This window comes from Ambystoma mexicanum, chromosome 11, assembly GCF_040938575.1.
Source record: "Ambystoma mexicanum isolate Mex_15411 chromosome 11, UKY_AmexF1_1, whole genome shotgun sequence".
Lineage (NCBI taxonomy): Eukaryota > Metazoa > Chordata > Amphibia > Caudata > Ambystomatidae > Ambystoma > Ambystoma mexicanum.
In genome coordinates, this window is record NC_090934.1 from 1,376,621,903 (window position 1) to 1,376,639,827 (window position 17,925).

A 17,925-nucleotide genomic window follows, 5' to 3' on the forward strand; every position below is an offset into this window, starting at 1 on the left:
CTACCACCAGCTCGTTGCTTGGAGAAGCGACTGACCCTGAGGGAATTGAAGGCAGATGAGCGAAGAGAAGGAAGGTATTTAGGAAGAGATAGTTGAAGGTATTGAGGCCCCAGGGCCCAGAAGGCCTTGTGGACGATGCAGAGGGTTTTGAACTTAATCCTCGCAGCCACTGGGAGCCAGTGCAGAGATTTCAGTCCTGGAGAGATACGATCCCTGGGCTTAAGGCCAAGGACAAGTCTCGCTGTTCTGTTTTGGATAAGTTGCAAAGGGCGGAGAGTAGAAGTGGGCAAATTTAGAAAGAGGCTGTTACAATAGTCCAGCATGAAGAGAACCAGAACTCTGGAGACAGTGAACTTCTGGGGGAAGGAGAGGAAAGGAAGAATACCTCTGAGGAGGTGTAGCTTGTAGTGTGACTTCTTAGAGACGTCAGAGATATGAGGAGAGAAGGAGAGCATAGAGTCGAAGATGACCCCAAGACTTTTAGCCTTGCAGGTGGGAGCAGGAAGGGGGCCAAGAGAGGCCGGCCAGAGAGATACAGGGAAGGAGGGAGTTGGTGTGCCAATGAGGAGAATCTCAGTCTTACTGGCATTAAGGCAGAGGTCATTGGCGGCGCACCACTCCTGGATAGCAGACAGACAGTCAGAGATGAGGGAAGTAGAGGAGGCGGTCGAGGGTAGCCTGAAAATGAGCTGAGTGTCATCCGCGTAGCAAGGAAAGTTGGGGGAGAGAGCAGCTATGCGGTGGGCCAGGAGTGCTAGGTATTGGTTGAAAAGCCAGGAAGAGAGGTTAGACCCCTGGGGACACCACAAGTAGAGGTCGGTCGGAGAGGAAACAGGTCAGCCAGGTCAGAGCCTGACCGGTGATACCCAGGTTATCATGGAGACGGTTGAGCAGGATGGCATGGTTGACAGTGTCAAAGGCAGAAGAGAGATCAAGCAAGATGATGACACAGGGGGTGTTGGAGTCAAGGTCGGAGAGCAGGTCTTCACGGATGTTCAGAAGAGCAGTTTCCGTGCTTCTGGCAGCTCTGAAGCCAGACTGATGGTTATGAAGACAGCCAACAGATTCAGTGTGGAGATTTAGCTGGGAGATGGCCAGTTTCTCCAGGAGCTTGCCCAGGAAGGGAGTGATGGAGATGGGGCGATAGTTAGCCGGGCAGGAGGGGTCAGCAGAGGGTTTCTTAAAAAGGGGGTGCACAAGGGAGTGCTTCAGGGTGGATGGGAAGACTCCAGTGGCAAAGGAGTGATTGCAGAAATCAGCAAGGGCAGGAGCCAGGGAGCCAATGTGGTCCTTTATGGTTTTGGAGGAACAGGCGTGAACCTGTTTTGACGAGACTTTCATGAATCGGACTTGTCTAGAAACCTCATCAGCGGAGAACAGGGGAAAGGCAGAGAAGGAGGGAAGAGAGGAGGCTACAGAAAGGTTGGAGGAAGAGCAGGGGAGAGGGGGAGGAGGGAGGGGAAAGGAAGAGAGCGAGGACAGGATGACCTGAGTTTTAGAGATGAAGTGAGAAGCCAGTGCCATGGAGAGGGCCTGGGAAGGGACAGGAGAGGTAGAGACTGCAGCAGGATTGGCCAGTTCCTTGCAGATTTTAAAGAGTTCAGCCGGGTTGTTTGATGCCGAAGAGACACGGGCTTGGATATGAGCTCTCTTCTTGGTTAGGACAGAGAGCCGGTATTGCCTCTGGAGCAGGCGGCAGGCCAGTTTGTCAGAGGATGTACATGAAGCACGCCATTTCCTCTCGGCCACCCTGCACTTGCGTTTTAGGGTGACGGGATCCGAATCATAGCAGGAGTTGCACTTGCCTTTGGGCTTCAGGCGGATTCTCATGACAGGGACAAGGATATCAAGAGTATCAGATATAGCAGAGTGGAGCTTGGAGAGGGTTGTGTCAGGGTGAGAGTCAGCCAAAGGGGGAAGCGGGGGTAAGAAGGTGGCGGCGAAAGCCTCAGCTGACACACGCTTCATGGGTCGGATGACTGAGAAGGTGGGTGGCAGTGATGGAGTTGGCTTGGCCTGGGGGGTAGGGAGGGTGAGGTTGGGGGAGAGGAGACAGTGATCACTTCCGGAGATGGGAACACGGCGGGAAGGTCTGAGGAGATCACAACATCCAGCATGTGCCCTGCGGAGTGAGTCAGGCCAGAGGGGAGAATAGTGAGTGAGAGAAAGTCGCAGAGGTTACGAAAGAGTACAGAGGGAGGACAGGAGGAATCCAGGTGGATGTTGACGTCCCCAAGAAGAAGGAATTGAGAGGTTGAGGCCAGGAGTGAGGAGGAGAGGTCCGCCCACTCAGAAAGGAAGGAGGAGATCTGACCAGGTGGCCGATAGATCGTAGCCATAGTAAGGGAATGGCTAGGGGAGAGAGAGAGAGCCTGCAGACGAGGCATTCAAAAGAGGAGTAGGCCTGAGTAGGAATGACAGAGGCAGGAATCCACTCGGGGAAGATGAGGGCTACACCCCTACCAAAGCGGTTGGACCTGGGTGTGGAGAGGGTCTTGTAGCCGTCAGGTAGTAGCGTGTCAAAGCTAGTGATAGAGCTGGCCGTGAACCATGTCTCAGTGGGCAATTGGAATCTTTCATGGAAGGGGAATTACATATATTGGGGGAATTCAATATAGCGTGGGACCTGGATCGGTAGCGCAGTAGGCTAACTCGATATGTTGTAGCCTCCCAGTCAGCGGCCTTGCAACAAAAATCTGCAGATCTATCTATAGAGCACGTTTGGCTTACCCTGCGCGGCGAGGAGAGTGGCTATACCTTTTATTTGCACATACAGCGGTCGTTCTCCCGGATAAATTATGTATGGATTTCCACTACACTCTTAGACTCCATCATACAAATTATGACCCACACTATTACTCTTTCAGATCACGCCCCAATCACGGTAGAATTTAAAATTGCAAAAGAGAAACAAAAACTCTAGTCATGGAGATTCCCACTAGCGTTATTGCAAGATCCAGTGGTCAGGGAGGAAATTGCAGAGTAAATGAGGGAATATTTTGTTCTAAACTAAACTGAGAGGGGGAGACATTGATGAATACTAACTGGGATGCTTTTAAGGCGACATTAAGAGGTTTTCTAATAACAGTTGAGGCAAATAGATGTAAGCAAAGTATAGCTCTAGAGTACAGCCCCAAAGTTACCAAATTATACAACTCTTTTTACACACATAATAAATAGGAAGAGGAGCAAAGCAGAGAAATGCAATCAAACATCAACACCAGAATGCTCAGATCAAGCTCCAAAACTCTAGTACCAAAACAGATTCTGAAAACTTTGTGATCAATCTCTCAGATCGTGTTTTGAATCAACATGAAATCACCTCTTAAACTATGGACTCTCCTTTGCCCCAACCTGCCCAGCCGATCTAACGGAAGTACAAATAGACTCATACAAGTTTACTAGGAAACTTAAACTTAAAAAGTTCTTCCACACAAAACCAGTAATGTACAAACCAATAGTGAGACAAGCCGCGCCGAGCACTTTCAGTATTACGGACATAGAAAATACTCATCTTTTACTGTCTTTGTCTGATGACACCAACGGAATATAGAATTCATGCCACCTTCTCCATCAGAGAATGTAATTGACACTTTTTACTAAGCTGTGTCCAATGAGATACATGATTACATTGATGGTAAATTTCGAGGTCTGTCCAGTAACAAATCCGGCCTATCAAATGTTGAGAGAGACGCATTACAGGGTAGCCGTCGATAGTGCATAGAAAAGTCTGCAAATGTAGCTAGCTTTATCTTCCCCACAGAAGATTGGACGCATTACAGGACTTGGTGCAAGATGACAAAATAATCATAAGAGAAGCTGACAAGGGAGGGAATATTGTCATTTTGAACACTGAGGATTACATTGCAATAGCCCTTGAGCACCTTGCCTCTCCAGGCTGCTATAAGAAACTACTTACAGGGAGAGGAAACCCGGTATACTACTGACTAATCACAATTAGCAGTGTATACTTTGTCTATATCCGGGAGGAAAGTGGTATGCGTATAGGGAGACAAAGTTGTAAAGCAGGTACTAGAGGTGTATGGTGTAAACACTCTCAGTAAAACATTAGGAGGGACCAAAAAAGGTTAAAAAAAGCCAATATCAAATTTTAATAATCAACAGTCCGTCAAGGTTAAAACATCAATTAAATAAATAGATCAAAAATACAGACATTGTCAAGTCCCATGTAGAAGGCAGCAATAGGAAATACATAACCGGCTCTGAAGGCCAGATGAAGGTGGTGTTACATCAAAAATACGACCACTGAGGGTACTTTTCAACCTAAATAACAAGGTACCCTTCCAAATATGGATAAATGTGTCATAAATTATAATCTCTGTTTACAGTTCAGAGATACGTCTCAACATGTTTCTGTTCCTAGAGAGCAAGGTGTGGAACATTCATCAGGAGGGAGTACATTACAGTATATCCTATTTGACAATTGTGATGAACAACAATAATGCCACTACATTATCATATCACCTGCAAGAAATAAAAAACAGCAAACATCAAAGGTTAACTATTAAATAGTTATATACTTTGGAAAGTTCAAAATATGAACCGGGCAACTTATAAGGGAAGATAGTTACCTTATAGTGTGCCTGTGGGTGCTCTCTACGAACATTAGTAGGTATAGGGTGGCCAAAATCACGCCCTAAAGAAGAGAGGGAAATAATACCCAAAGTATCAGCTATTACATAGCCTAGTAGTACAGAAAACAAAACAGCGAACAGTGTGAAAGAAGACCCCCACTATGCGAATAAGCGTAAAAACGTGTCAACATTGGAAGGGGGAACCATAGCTGGTGATTGCCACATATAAAAAGGGTCATAGACACGACAGCGGTGGCTCAGCGGGACGTGCTACACAACAATGTAGATAGTGTCAAAGTACAAACGGTGTACGGACATCCGGACACGGCATATTAAAGATAACAATCCACTATGTCACAGTGCATCTGGAGGAGAAGCATGGAGTCAGAGTTTTACTAACAAGTTGGGCGAACAACACGGGGCAGGGAAACCTTGCTGTGAAAGCCGAGATAGTGATAAAGGTCGGGTGCACCCATAACCCCATCAACGCCCGAAGGCATCCTACCTTGGTAAGACCACAGGGAGGTCATCAGGGGCAAATCCCAGGTATCCGCACTGTAGATGCAGTAAATATAACAAAGTAGTGCAGTCAGATATGGGGAAATACGATCAAATTGCAACAACGGTCAACGAAGAAGAATCGATGTGAGGGCAGCATAGTGCTGATCGTCAATCGGCAAAGTGACTTACCCAGTACGGGAGAGTGAGTGGCAGGAAGGTGTATTGCCTTTGAAGGTCTAAACAAAGTATCCACAAGTAGCGTGATGCGGCCGATGCAAGTTAGTAGTCAAGGAAACCACAAGTTAGTCCTACTATCATGTTCGTGTCTCTTCAGAAGAGTGCCTTGAGTGTGTGATACCCGGCGGCCATCTTAACAGGGAGTGGAAGGGAAAGAAAGTGAAGAAGATAGAGGTACAGCCACCACCAAGTCTGTAAAACGTGCCTTAATCACTAGCGGGAACAACAAAGACTCGAGAGGGTCTACGAACATCAATATGGGCAAGAGCTATGTTGGGAAAACTCAAGGAGCACGAAATCTAAACCTTAGAGTTTCCCGGTAGAATTGCCAACATTAACATCAAAAAATTGGTAATTAAATTGTAGCAATGAGTATACCGATATTTACAAGGCCGCTATATATTATGCCAATCAATCGACTCGTTAAGTCCAGTAACATCACTGTGTAGGGTGAAAATCATCTTTTGTTCCATTTTCAACCGTTTCTTTTCGCGTGCTGTGTTATTTGATCCTTTCAAAACCAGTAGAACCGTCCAGGTAAAATCTTCATATTTGTGTTTCAAAAGGTTGAAGTGTTTAATAAGTGGAGCATTCTCAGTTCTGTTCTTCAGACAGCTCCGATGTTCCATTATGCAGGTTTTTACTTTTCTGATAGTCTTGCCAACATAGTGCAATCCACATCTACAGGTAATCATGTATACAACAAAGTCAGTGTTGCAATTAGTTAGGTTCTTTTGGGTCCAGGGTTTTGAAAGGCCAACATCAACTTCTTTAGTTCTCGCAGTAAGTTTGCATACGCCACATGAGCCACAAGGATAGTGTCCCTTGGCTTCTGGGAGACCCCAAAGGGAGGTTAATTTGGGTTCAGAAATATTGACTGGTTTCAATTTACTTTTACTAACTATATTGCCAATGGTGGTACTTCTTTTATAGGCGAATATAGGCAAAGGAATCGATTGACTTGCAGTTCTGAAGATTTTCCAGTTTTTCTTTATGATGTTGGTGATTTCAAAACTCCGGTCCGTAAAAGTGTTCACACAGACAATGCGATCCTCTTTAGGTTTCTGAGGCTTGGGTTCCAACAACGCCTCTCGGTTATTGTTAAATGCCCTTTTGGCTGATTTTATTAACTTTTTAGGATAGCCTCTCTGTCTAAGCTTCTTACTGAGTGTGGAAGCCTCTGCTTCATAAGTTTCTTTATCCAAACTATTCCTCTTAAGACGGAGAAATTGTCCAAAGGGGAGATTGTCGCATAGATGTTTAATATGGTGGCAAGAGTAATCCAGGAGGGAGTTCTTATCAGTTGATTTATGATAAGGTTTTATTTTTAAGACCCCGTTGAGGGGGTAGATGGTTAAATCCAAAAAGTTAGTGGACTCATTACTAGAAGTCATCGTGAATTGTAGATGGGGGTTAAGACCGTTTAGCCAGGTGAAAAAAATGTTGGCGTCGTCCTGTGACCCCTTCCACACTACCAGGATATCGTCAATGTAGCGACTCCATTTAGTAATATTGTTAGCAAAAGGATTACTACTGTTGTAAATATGTGATTTCTCGAACGTTTCAACATAAAGGTTTGCCACGCTGGGAGCCATGGTGGCCCCCATAGCTGTGCCTTCAATTTGTTGATAAAATTTACCATTGAACTCGAAGTAGTTACGTTTCAAAGCGAGTTCTACACACCAGAGGATAAATGAGGTGGGTACTGGGTCATTATCCTCTCGGGTAAGTAGTATTTCTTCTATAGTATCAAGTGACGCCTGTTGCGGTATGTTGGTGTAAAGGGCAACAATATCCAAACCTACAAGTAGGTTGGATGAAGGGTCAAATTCGAGATTTTCATAGCAGTTAATAACATCTCTGGAATCTTTTAGATAGGATTGCATTTTTTGTACATATATTTTCAAGTAGTGATCCGCAAAAGTAGAGAGTGGTTCTAAAACAGAATCAATCCCTGCTACAATGGGGCGGCCAGGAGGGTTCAGGAGTGTTTTGTGAACCTTAGGAAGGGTGTAAAACGTGGGAATACTGGGTTTCTTCTTAACTAGGAAGTCTGCTTCCTGTTTTGAGATCCATTCACGGTCTTTCGCTTTACCCACTTTGTCCGCGATAAGAAGTTGGAGTTCAGATGTGGGGTCATGAGTAAGTAAGTGGTAGTAGGAGATGTTGCTCAATTGCCTTTCACATTCATCAATGTAATCGGTGCGGTAGAGAATAACAATCCCTCCACCTTTGTCCGCCTTTTTTATGATGATCGATGGATTAGAAGATAGGGAATCCAGAGCTTTACGTTCCTGATTGGATAAGTTGTGAAAGGTCCTACGGTGCTTGGCTTCAAGGGCAGTGACCTCAGCAATGACTTTCTTTTCAAATACCAGCGAATCAGGAGAAAAACTTTGGGAGGGGGGATAAAACATAGAAGGATTCCGTAGCCCTGTACAATTACTAGGGCCCTCTTCGATAGTGTCGTCAGGAGAAGACAAAAATTCTTTCAAATGGATTTTTCTCATGCCTCCACTACTTGCCAACCTTTTGGCTGAACAGTGACACGTGCGCATCGAGGCGCTGACTAGGAGCTGTCTACTGGCGAGTGTTATTAGGGAGGGTTTGCTGCTTTAGCATTTTGAAAGGGTTAAATATGCACATAACCCAAGACTAAACGTTATTATTGGAGGAGATTTTAACTCCATTTGTCTAGTGTCGGACAATGAGCGGAAACACGGTCAGTAGGACCATTATAAGAAATCTGTAACAAATGGTAAGAAGTGGTTAGAATATTTCCTGATGTGGGATATCCAAATGGTTCCATTTAGATTAGGAACATATAATTATACTTGGATTAGAGGCCCTTGGTCCTCTTTGATCGATTATATCTTTGCCTCTTCAAAGTTGTTACAGTCCATTAATCCGATAATGATTTCTAACTTCTCTAGAGAAGATCACCTTGCTTTGAACTCACAAGTTAGAGTCAAAATTGGCAGTCTAGAATGTGATCCCTTACTTTCTACTATTGCATTTGAACGAAATCGGTTATCTGTAAAGTGGATCTCAAAGAGATGTCAAAAAGTACAGTGAATATGCAAGATGACCCCTTACTTGTATTGGAGACAAATTTGAGAGGGCAGGCTTGTGTGGTTCTGAGATACAGAATCTAACAAGAATTGCTGTACATACTGCACACATCATGAATACTAATGAAATCAACTCTCTGCCAAACCATCGACATCTCTATAATCAGAAGGTGGTAAACTTGCGTAAAGAGAAACGGTATAAGCTTAGACAACTTGGCTTGGGTGTTTATACTGATAATGAGTATTGTGCTTTAAAAGCACATATTACCTCGACATACAGAAGACAAATAAAAATCATGAGATATGAGTTGATTAACACTGATAACCAGAATCTTCTAGCACTACTTCTAAAGAACAAAACAAGAGATGTGTGGGGTACTATGCATACTCTGACTGGTAAGTCGGAAATTATCAAAGAACCATCTATTGCTGCATCAACATGGGTCAGTTACATTAAATCTAAGTTTGCTATACCACAAGGTCATCTATCTCCCTCTTATATTAATTGGTCTGATCCTATTGCTGGTGTCTGTGTGTGGACTACTGGGGATATATGTATGGCGATTGTTTAATCAAACTGCTCTAGAGCAGCTGGTCCCGACGGCATTCCACCATGTTTAATTAAACTTAATCCAGAACTGTGGGCCTTGATTTTTAAAATCAAATTCAATGCGATCTATTATTTAGGTAAAATTCCGAGTTCTTGGTGCTCTGCCATCATTTTCCCAGTATACAAGAAGGGGCCTATGAATGAACCTGCTAACTTTAGACCCATTGCTCTTATGGACTCTGCAGCAAAAATCTTTACTGGTCTATTGTTACAATCTATTCATCAGCATATTACTACCTATAATCTCTTGCCTAAATTTCAGATCGGTTTTCGGCGTCATATGGGCTGTCAATGAAATGCTACCGTAATTGCCCATTTACATCAGATGACCAAGTTATCTAATTCTGGGCCAATTTATATGGCAGCCGTTGATCTAACTGTGGCCTTTGACTCAGTTATCAGAGTGTTACTGTGGGCGAAATTGCTAAAATTTGGTTTTTCCCCCCAATTGGTTGCAATGATTGCTGCTTTACACAAACAAACTACTTATAGGATTCGATTGACAAAAGCGGGTGCCCTAACTGATTCCATCCCTACAGAAATAGGTCTTAAGCACGGCTGCAATCTGGCGGCTGTACTGTTCAATTTATATCTATTAGATCTTGATGAAGACTGGAAAGAGGCTTGTATTTTCCCCGTAAAATTGGGAGTTTTATCATTAGATTGGATAAGCTTTGCTGATGACTTATTGTTTTTTGATCGAACACCTTTTGGGGTCTAGACTAAGTTGGGCTTATTTTATTCCTTTGCTAGTAATCATAACTTACAAGTGAATCCTGAAAAGTCCTTCATCATTGTGTTTGCTGATGGACGTAAAAGATCGGCCAGATTTACATGGTGCCTAAATGGTGTTACGATTCCAAAATCATCTTCCATTCGTTATCTGGGCTACCATCTATCTAGTACATATCCACTCGCTGGCTGGAAGATGATTATTGATACTAAAGTTCAACCTTTGATTGCTCCGATGAAATTGATCTACAATCGATTGGGGAAATTTTCCTTGCTTCCAATTCTTAAATTCCATCTACAGAAGGTTGAGCCGATTCTACTTTATGCCTTGGATATATGCCTTCATGATATAGAGGGAATATTAGACATAATCCAGGGCAAAATGTGGAAGAAAGTACTGGGTTTGGCCATGTCCATGCCAAATGCAATCATCTGTTATGAGCTTGGCTTGTTGCCGTTATCTGTCAAATGGCATTGGAGATAACTTGGTAATCATGCTAAAATGTTATCGCCTCCTCAAGATTCATTATATGTAGATTTAGGGATGATGATTGCCCATGGTTATCCGCCATCACTTCTGAAATTTAGGAATAGGATGGAGGCAATATTAGCCTCTACCTTGATTACTCATGAAGATCTAATACTAAGACTTCCTTCATGTAAATTGAAATATTGTCGTTATTACTGGTGTCTTCTGAGTGATAAAATAAATACTTATAAATCCTTTTCTGAATATGCAAAATTCCCCAAGCAGTGGGGTGATCGTCCACAGTATCATGTAATTTTTCCATGCAGTCAAGCACAAACATTATATTTGAGATTTCGAATGAATCAGTTACAAACCAACGAAAAACTGATGAATTGGAATAAGTACAAAAATAAGAGTATTACTGGCTATTGCAGATTCTGTAAAAGTAATAACATTATAGAATCACTAAAACACTTAACTGTATATTGTGTGAATTTTGAATCTGAAAGGAAAGCTAGGTTTGGAGAGTATCTCTGTGCAGGATTTACTCTTAGCAGGGAGAATCTTTGGCAAAGATGTATGTGGGGTAGGTCCCAAAGCCTTATTTTGAGTTTAACTATTTTTCTGACAGTCTTAGAAAGGAAACTATCTGAAAAGTTTGAGCCGATCCCGGTTTTGGAATTGGTATGAATTGAAGAATGCTCATGTATGTGTTTATCTTAAGTTGTCATTGATCTAAATATGTTCTGTCTTTGTCTGTTTCGCATTGACTTATTGCTATGCTTTTAAAATTTAGGTGAGAGAATATGGTTGTGTTTATAAATAGGTTTTTTATCTAGTAATGTAAAATTAATTGTGACCTGTATATTTGTGGTTTACAATTCCTTTTATGAATTTAAGAAATGTGTGATTAGGAATCATTAATTACCGTATGTATTGAGATGGTTGTTAATTATCATGGTTTTAATATCATTGTAATTGTAAAGGTTTTTTAACCATATACAATAAAAAATAAATGTAATAAAAGGGTTAAATATATTTGGGCAAGGAGTGTTGCTTTACTTCTATTTGTCAGATCACTCAATAATTGCAGGCACTGGCTTTTTCTCCATTTTTGGAATGTGCGCCGCTGAGTGTTGTCCTTAGTTTCAACCATAAAAGGGATTTGAGGCGAGTGGCATAGTTCATAGCAATATATGCCGAGTGTTTTTCTTGTGGCAATAAGCAGGTTTCAGTTCCTTTGTTCAGTGCCATTAATCAATGCTGAAATTGATTTTTTTCAGCAGTTTCCCGTTACATTATCACACGTGCCTAATGGAACAGCAGTGAATTGCGAGCATTTCACCCGGACACTGGAAGTAATATTTGGAGCATGCTTTGGTGTGGGATTGATATTAAGACCTTGTTGGTGAGCAACCGTGTGTTACTGCACAGTTTGCAGCATGAACTATCAGTGTTTTATGTAAACGCTGGCCATTTCTCTCTCTCTTCTCTCTCTTCATTCAGTAACATACCGTCTGTTGATCGGTCCGTTTGTCACATCTGTTCTTCGCACTCTATATTTCTCTAGCTCGCCACTGTGTAAGAACAGGTATTTATTTCCAGTCTCCTACATGTAAAGCATTTATTCTTGGAATTAGCGACACACACCTAATTCGTAGACTGGTATCAGATCTTTTTGTGAAACAGTTATGTTTACTCAGAGAACATTAAATGACATTTAAACAAATTAGAAAATTCATAAATACATTGGGAGATGTGACATGGTTCCCTGTGGTAACTTATTCCTTGCACCCTCCAATGTTGCTTTTTATCACGTGTTTGTCAATAATGTTTCTGCTTAGAATTCTTACTTTTTCTTGTGCTATATGAATCAGTCATCATGCGATGATCAGTGCTATGGGGTCAAATTAGTCGAGTTAGCATTGGCATACAATGCTCTAAATATTCACAGTGCAAATGTTGCTTTATGTACATTTGGGATGCAGCGAAATAGACTAACATGCATTTTGTCTCTGTTTTTTGTCCTCGCTTTCCCTCTTTCTTCTCCATGTGCTCTGCCATCCCATCAGTATGAATACTTGGCTTTTGCTTTATTTCAAGAAAGTCCCTGTTGTATGAACACTTGGCATTCCCTTTATTTCACGGGCTCAGATGCAGCAATAGTAATGATGCAGCTGTGTGATATGCAAATCGTGTTTGTGGGTTGAATCACGTATAGCACCCAGAGAATTTACTAGTACATGCCCTGAGGAGGGCCCGATAGTCGCAACGCGCGTTGGCATTACTTACGATTGTCTTTGGTATGGGAGACCCGTATGATAATTGGGTATCTTCCATGATTGCTTTGGTATAATCCATCAGGTCATTTTGCATCTTTGTTTTTGGCAAGTTACTTGTATGAAAATTGGGCCTTTTCTATGATCACTTTGGTATTATACATCATTACCAGAATTTGAGGAAACTACTGTCTAGTATGTGAAAAATCAATTGTATAGGAACATTGTGGTGTTCTTGGAATATTGTGCTAATACAAGAGCAGGTAGTATCACTTTTGAGTCAGTGTGGAACAAAGTGCCTAATGGTGATTATTGTATTATATGTTTAAAATCTCCACTCGGTACAATAAATGTTGACACTGTTCTTCACCAAATCGTTTCCGTTTCCACAAAATTTGTTCACAAATGTACGTGAGTGGTTTTTCAGCGCGGTTTGGGGAATCCTTTTATCAAGTACTCTCCAGCAAGTGGGTAGGGGGACTCACTTTTCCCTAAAAAACGCTGCTAAAATCCTCATCCAATACAGGTACAATCTCATCTTTTGGGCCCTAGCTCATAGTACCCCACTTCGCCTCCCTCCTTACACACATAGGGCAAATTTCCTCTTCCATGGACGAGGCAAAAATAATCCTCCTCCCCAAACCGGGAAAAAATCCAACTAACTATGGGGCATATCGCCCAATAGCCTTAATTAATAGTGCCGCAAAAAACTGTACTAAGGTTTTGGCTAACCGGTTAGTTGACCTCATGACCTCATCCTGATCAAAGAGGCTTTATAAAGAATAGGCAGATGCATGATAATATTCGCGGAGTATGCCATATCCTAGAGAAAGTGGAAAAGAAGCAGTTTCCAGAAGTCCTCGTCTCTATAATGTTGGGAAGGAGGTAGCTCCTTCCTGTGCCCCAAAGTGCTTTAGAATTAGGCACAACTTCTTTTGCTGCTTCTAGGCACTACAAGCCATTAGGGGAAAGGGGGACACTGGGAAAGCTCTCTAATGCAAATATAATCACACACAGACATGGGCGAGCACTAAAAGAAGGCAGTTATTTAAATATAAGGTGCAAATAACTATTAACTGAATGGGGGCGTGGCTAAACGGCCGCGTGAAAGGACGTGCCCTGGAGGAGCTCCCGAAGATCCGACATCGATCCTGGAGAACACTGAAGTTTTCACAAAACAATGCATGCCGGCAGCATATCCACGGATGCATGAATAGCTGGTGCATACACCGAGCGCCAAGAGGGAACGATCAGTAGCAGGACAAGGAAGCTACAGCAACCCGAAAAAAGCAGAGTGCCCGAGACCTAAAGGCCAGCAAGATGGCCGACGGAGGACAAAGGGCCATAAACTGACGCGGTGTCGCCGCTGCAACAGCGTGGCTGACATCGAAGCCGCTGCAACTTTGGGTCACTGGTGAAGCCTAGTCGGTGCACAGACCTAAGCACCTGGCCGGAGGGGTCCTGGTGGACGAGCCGCAGTTGCAATATTAGCTGGTTCGGCAGAGATCGAGCCTGCTCCGACACTGGCCCACTACAGAAGTCCAGCCCGTGAGCAGAACTTAGGACCCGGCCGGAGGGGCCCTGCTGGACCGAGGGACGAGCACAGAGGCCCATGACCAGTAAAGATATGGCGAGAGACTGCACCATTATCGATCGCCGAACACTGTGTGGCGCCTGAACGAAATGCCCCCGGCGGCACTGCTGCCACTGAGGACGAGATGGCAGGACAGCCTTGGGCTTCGTGGCTGAATCCAGGGCCACGGAGCGGAGGCCCCGCAGTGTCGGGGCCCGGGGGATGGGGGCTGGACGGCAGCGATCCGGATCATCAGTGGTTGGGGCCGGAATCTGAAGTTGCTGCACAGCCGCAAAGGGACCCACGAGAGCTGGACCCAGTGGATGCTTGGGCTGGCCCGGCTGCGACCCATCGCACCAAGGGGCGCGGAGCAAGGAGGCCGGAATCTGAGACATCTCCGAACACTTGGGAACCTGACAGATGATCGGAGTGCCCCGGGGTGGCGCCCAGGGGGTCTCCCGTGCGACACTTGCCAGGAGCGCTGGAACGAACGCCTGGCCCTATAAGGTGGGGGAGGGCACAAGCCCCTAATACAGGGCAGCACCCGCAGCTATTGAGTGGAAGCCGAGATGAAGCACAAGTCACGGTGAGGAAACCGGAGTTCCCAGACCTAGAGACAGAAGGGGGATGCACTGGGTCCAGGGACACCTACCAGGTGCCAGGGCCCACACCGATTTCCACAGAAGGGAGAGGAATCAGCAAACTGCCTGAACGAGGCCCCGGTGTCGATAGACCCTGTTGCCCATAGAACGGGGCACACCAGCATAATACGCTTCAGGGCATACGTCGCACACGAGAAGAGCACACAGAAGGTAGCCTGTGCTGGCACGGGGCCCGGTGGTGCACTAAAGACACCACTGTTGGTCGGGGAGCCGGGGGGTCCTACCTGGGCCCAGAGCAGAAGCATGGAAGCCGGCGGAAGCGCCTGACCATCTGCGCCTGAGAGAGCTGTGGTGCAAGCATAGGCCAGTGAACTGAGCCAAGCCTGGTACGTGGGAGGACACAGCCCGTTCCAGGAGTATAAGAGCCAGTCGGCACATATAGCCCAAACACAGGGTACCGTCCAACACTGTTCAGGCCTTGAGACGGGAGACCGTTGTGTTGGCCCACACCTCGCTGATGAAGCACAATGTCCAACAAGACCGTAAGATTGAAGAGCAAGCAACCCACGCTGGATGACTATGCTAAGATATCACCGGGCAGCGGAAGGAGCCAGGAGCAAAGATAAAACTACTGCCAGGAGCGCAGAGGCACCGGGCACGATCCAGCAGGTGATCGCTGCGATTGCAGACATGAAAGTTGCCTGGGAAACTAAATTGGGACTAGCCATGAACGAATTGAAAGTGGCATTGGATCTTAAAGTCGGGGCGGTCCAGGAGAAGGTGAACCTACTTAGACAGGATGTTAGGATACTGGCGGAGCGCACCGGGGACTTAGAAAAAGAGATGGCCCCGAACACAGCAGATTGCGCAGCCCACCATCGTAACTACAAGCCCTTTTGCAGCGAGTGGGCAACCTAGTGAGCAGGGCGGAGGAAGCAGAAGGACGCGCACGATGGAATAATATGCGCATCATAGGACTGCCGGAGGGGACTGAGGGGCCCAACCCAACAGAATATGTTGAAACCATGTTACTGCAGGAAATAACGGGAGGGGCGCTGACCCAGGGGTTTGCTGTTGAATGGGCGCACAGGGCCCTGATGAGGAAGCCGCCACCAGTGACCCCTCCCAGACCACTGGTTTCGAAGATCTTGAATTACCGGGATCGAGAAAAAATACTTGAATTCTTCCGGAAGGGCGGAACAATTTAAAAGGGGGCGGCGAGGATAACAGCGTACCCTGACTACACTTTGCAGGTGCAGCGCAGCAGAATGAACTTTGGGGCAGTGAAAAGAAGGCTGTGTGAAACAGGCCTCAAGTATATGCTGCTCTTCCCGGCCAAATTGAAGGTGTTCCACAAGAACAGAACTTTGTTTTTTTGAAACTCCAGAGGACGCCATGGGGTGGCTGGACACGCAGAGCTGCCTCCAAGAATCGGGAATCCAGACAAGTGCCGAAGAAGATAAGTAATATGTGGCTGCGGTACCCAGGTTAACACAGCACAAGACACTGGGACTGGAATATAGTATCGGTGGAGGTTTACAGGGATTGTGCTGCTCGGGACATACATGCATGCAGGATCGCCTGAACTGAACAGCATTAATTACACAAGCAGGAGCTCCTGGGAGCCAATCCTTGTACCCCCATAGCGTTAAGCTTAGTTCTGTCACTGGTAGTCCGGTGACACCCTGCTGGGTTCTTGTCCTCAGGATTACTGAGGAGAGACCAAACGCGGGTGGGCCTGAGATCCAGGGATGGAGCTGGGCATTTGTTGGGGCTGGATGGGGAGGGGCGAGGGAAAGTGTGGTGTGCAGTGGGTTGTAGTTGGGGAAGGGAGGGGGGAGGTTGTGGGGGTTGGGGGGAAGTGAGCCAAATTCTGTGTCATCGGGTGCAAACTGGGAAACTAAGAAGAGAGGCAGGACATCAAGTTAATGGCGTCGGGTAATCTTAAGAGTGGTGGCCTGGAACGTGCGGGGCCTCAATAGTTACCTAAAACGTAACAAAGTAATGATGTATCTGAGGAGGATGAGGATCGATATAGCTTTATTACAGGAAACCCGCCTCACCAAAGAGAAATTGGAGGTGGTTAGGAGGAAATGGAAGGGGAGTGTCACGGGTGCCACATACACAGCATATGCAAGGGGGGTCGCCATATGGCTGGCACCCCATGTGGCGTTTCAGCTGCTCTGGTCGACAATAGTTTCGGAAGGCAGAATGGTGGTGGTGGAGGGGCTCTTGGAAAACCGAGAAGTAAACATAATAACCTTATATGCCCCCAACCAAGACACGGCAGCTTACTTTAGGTCACTGTACAGTAAAATCAGCCCTCTGCTAGGTGGAGCTATACTGTGGGGAGATGATTTCAATTGCACCCTGAACCCCAGGATAGATAAGTCAGATGGAAAGCCGGAAAAACCCACTCCCGCAGCCAAAGCGTTGTGGGCACTGTTGACAGACTTGAAACTGGAGGATGTGTGGAGGCGGCTGCATCCAACGGATAGGCAATATTCACTTTACGCAGCCCTGCATGACCTGCACACCAGGATGGATTATGTGTTCGCTGCCGCTGAGATAGCGGGCGAAATGGTGGGAGCAGACTATAAAGCCAGAGTGCTTTCGGACCATTCCCCTTTGGTCCTGGAGTGGTGCTGCCACCCCCCTAGGGCGTGTATCCCGATGTGGAGGCTCAGAGCGAAGGCCCTACAGGACTCGGGATTCCGAGAGGACCTAAGGGAGGCCATCACGGAATACTTTGACATTAAAACTGGCAGCGTGCAATCAGTGGGAACAGTATGGGAGGCATTCAAGATGGTGGTGTGAAGGGCAACTATATCAAAATCCAGGGGGCTCCAAGGGGGTGTAGAACGGGAATTGCAGGACACGGAAAGGAAGCTAGGGAATTGACTCGTAAATGGGGGACCACCAGGGAAGTTGGTGCAAAGATAAGGGAACTGCAGGACGCTAGCAGCGAGCTTTGGGATAAGCTATGTAAGCTGAATTACAGGAAATACGTAGAAAGGCAGCATGCGGGTGGAGACAAGCCGGGCAGACTGCTGGCCTGGCTGTATAAAAATGAGACACCCCGACCAGTGATTAGAGAAGTCAGGGTCGAGGAGGGTCAGATCCGAGATACACAAGAGGGGGTGAATGAGGAGTTCTTTAGATATTATAAATGCTTGTATGAAGATGCGGGCGGAGATATGGGTCAGGAAATTCAGGAAACACTAGAAGACATAGGTCTGCCCACTTTAGACGATTT

At 45.5% G+C, this 17,925-nt stretch overlaps 1 protein-coding gene across 2 annotated transcripts in view; it reads right to left on the reverse strand.

The window, feature by feature from the left end:
* USP8 (ubiquitin specific peptidase 8) overlaps positions 1-17,925 on the reverse strand; it is a 1,053,131-nt gene that overhangs the window by 724,157 nt on the left and 311,049 nt on the right. The window lies entirely within an intron of this gene.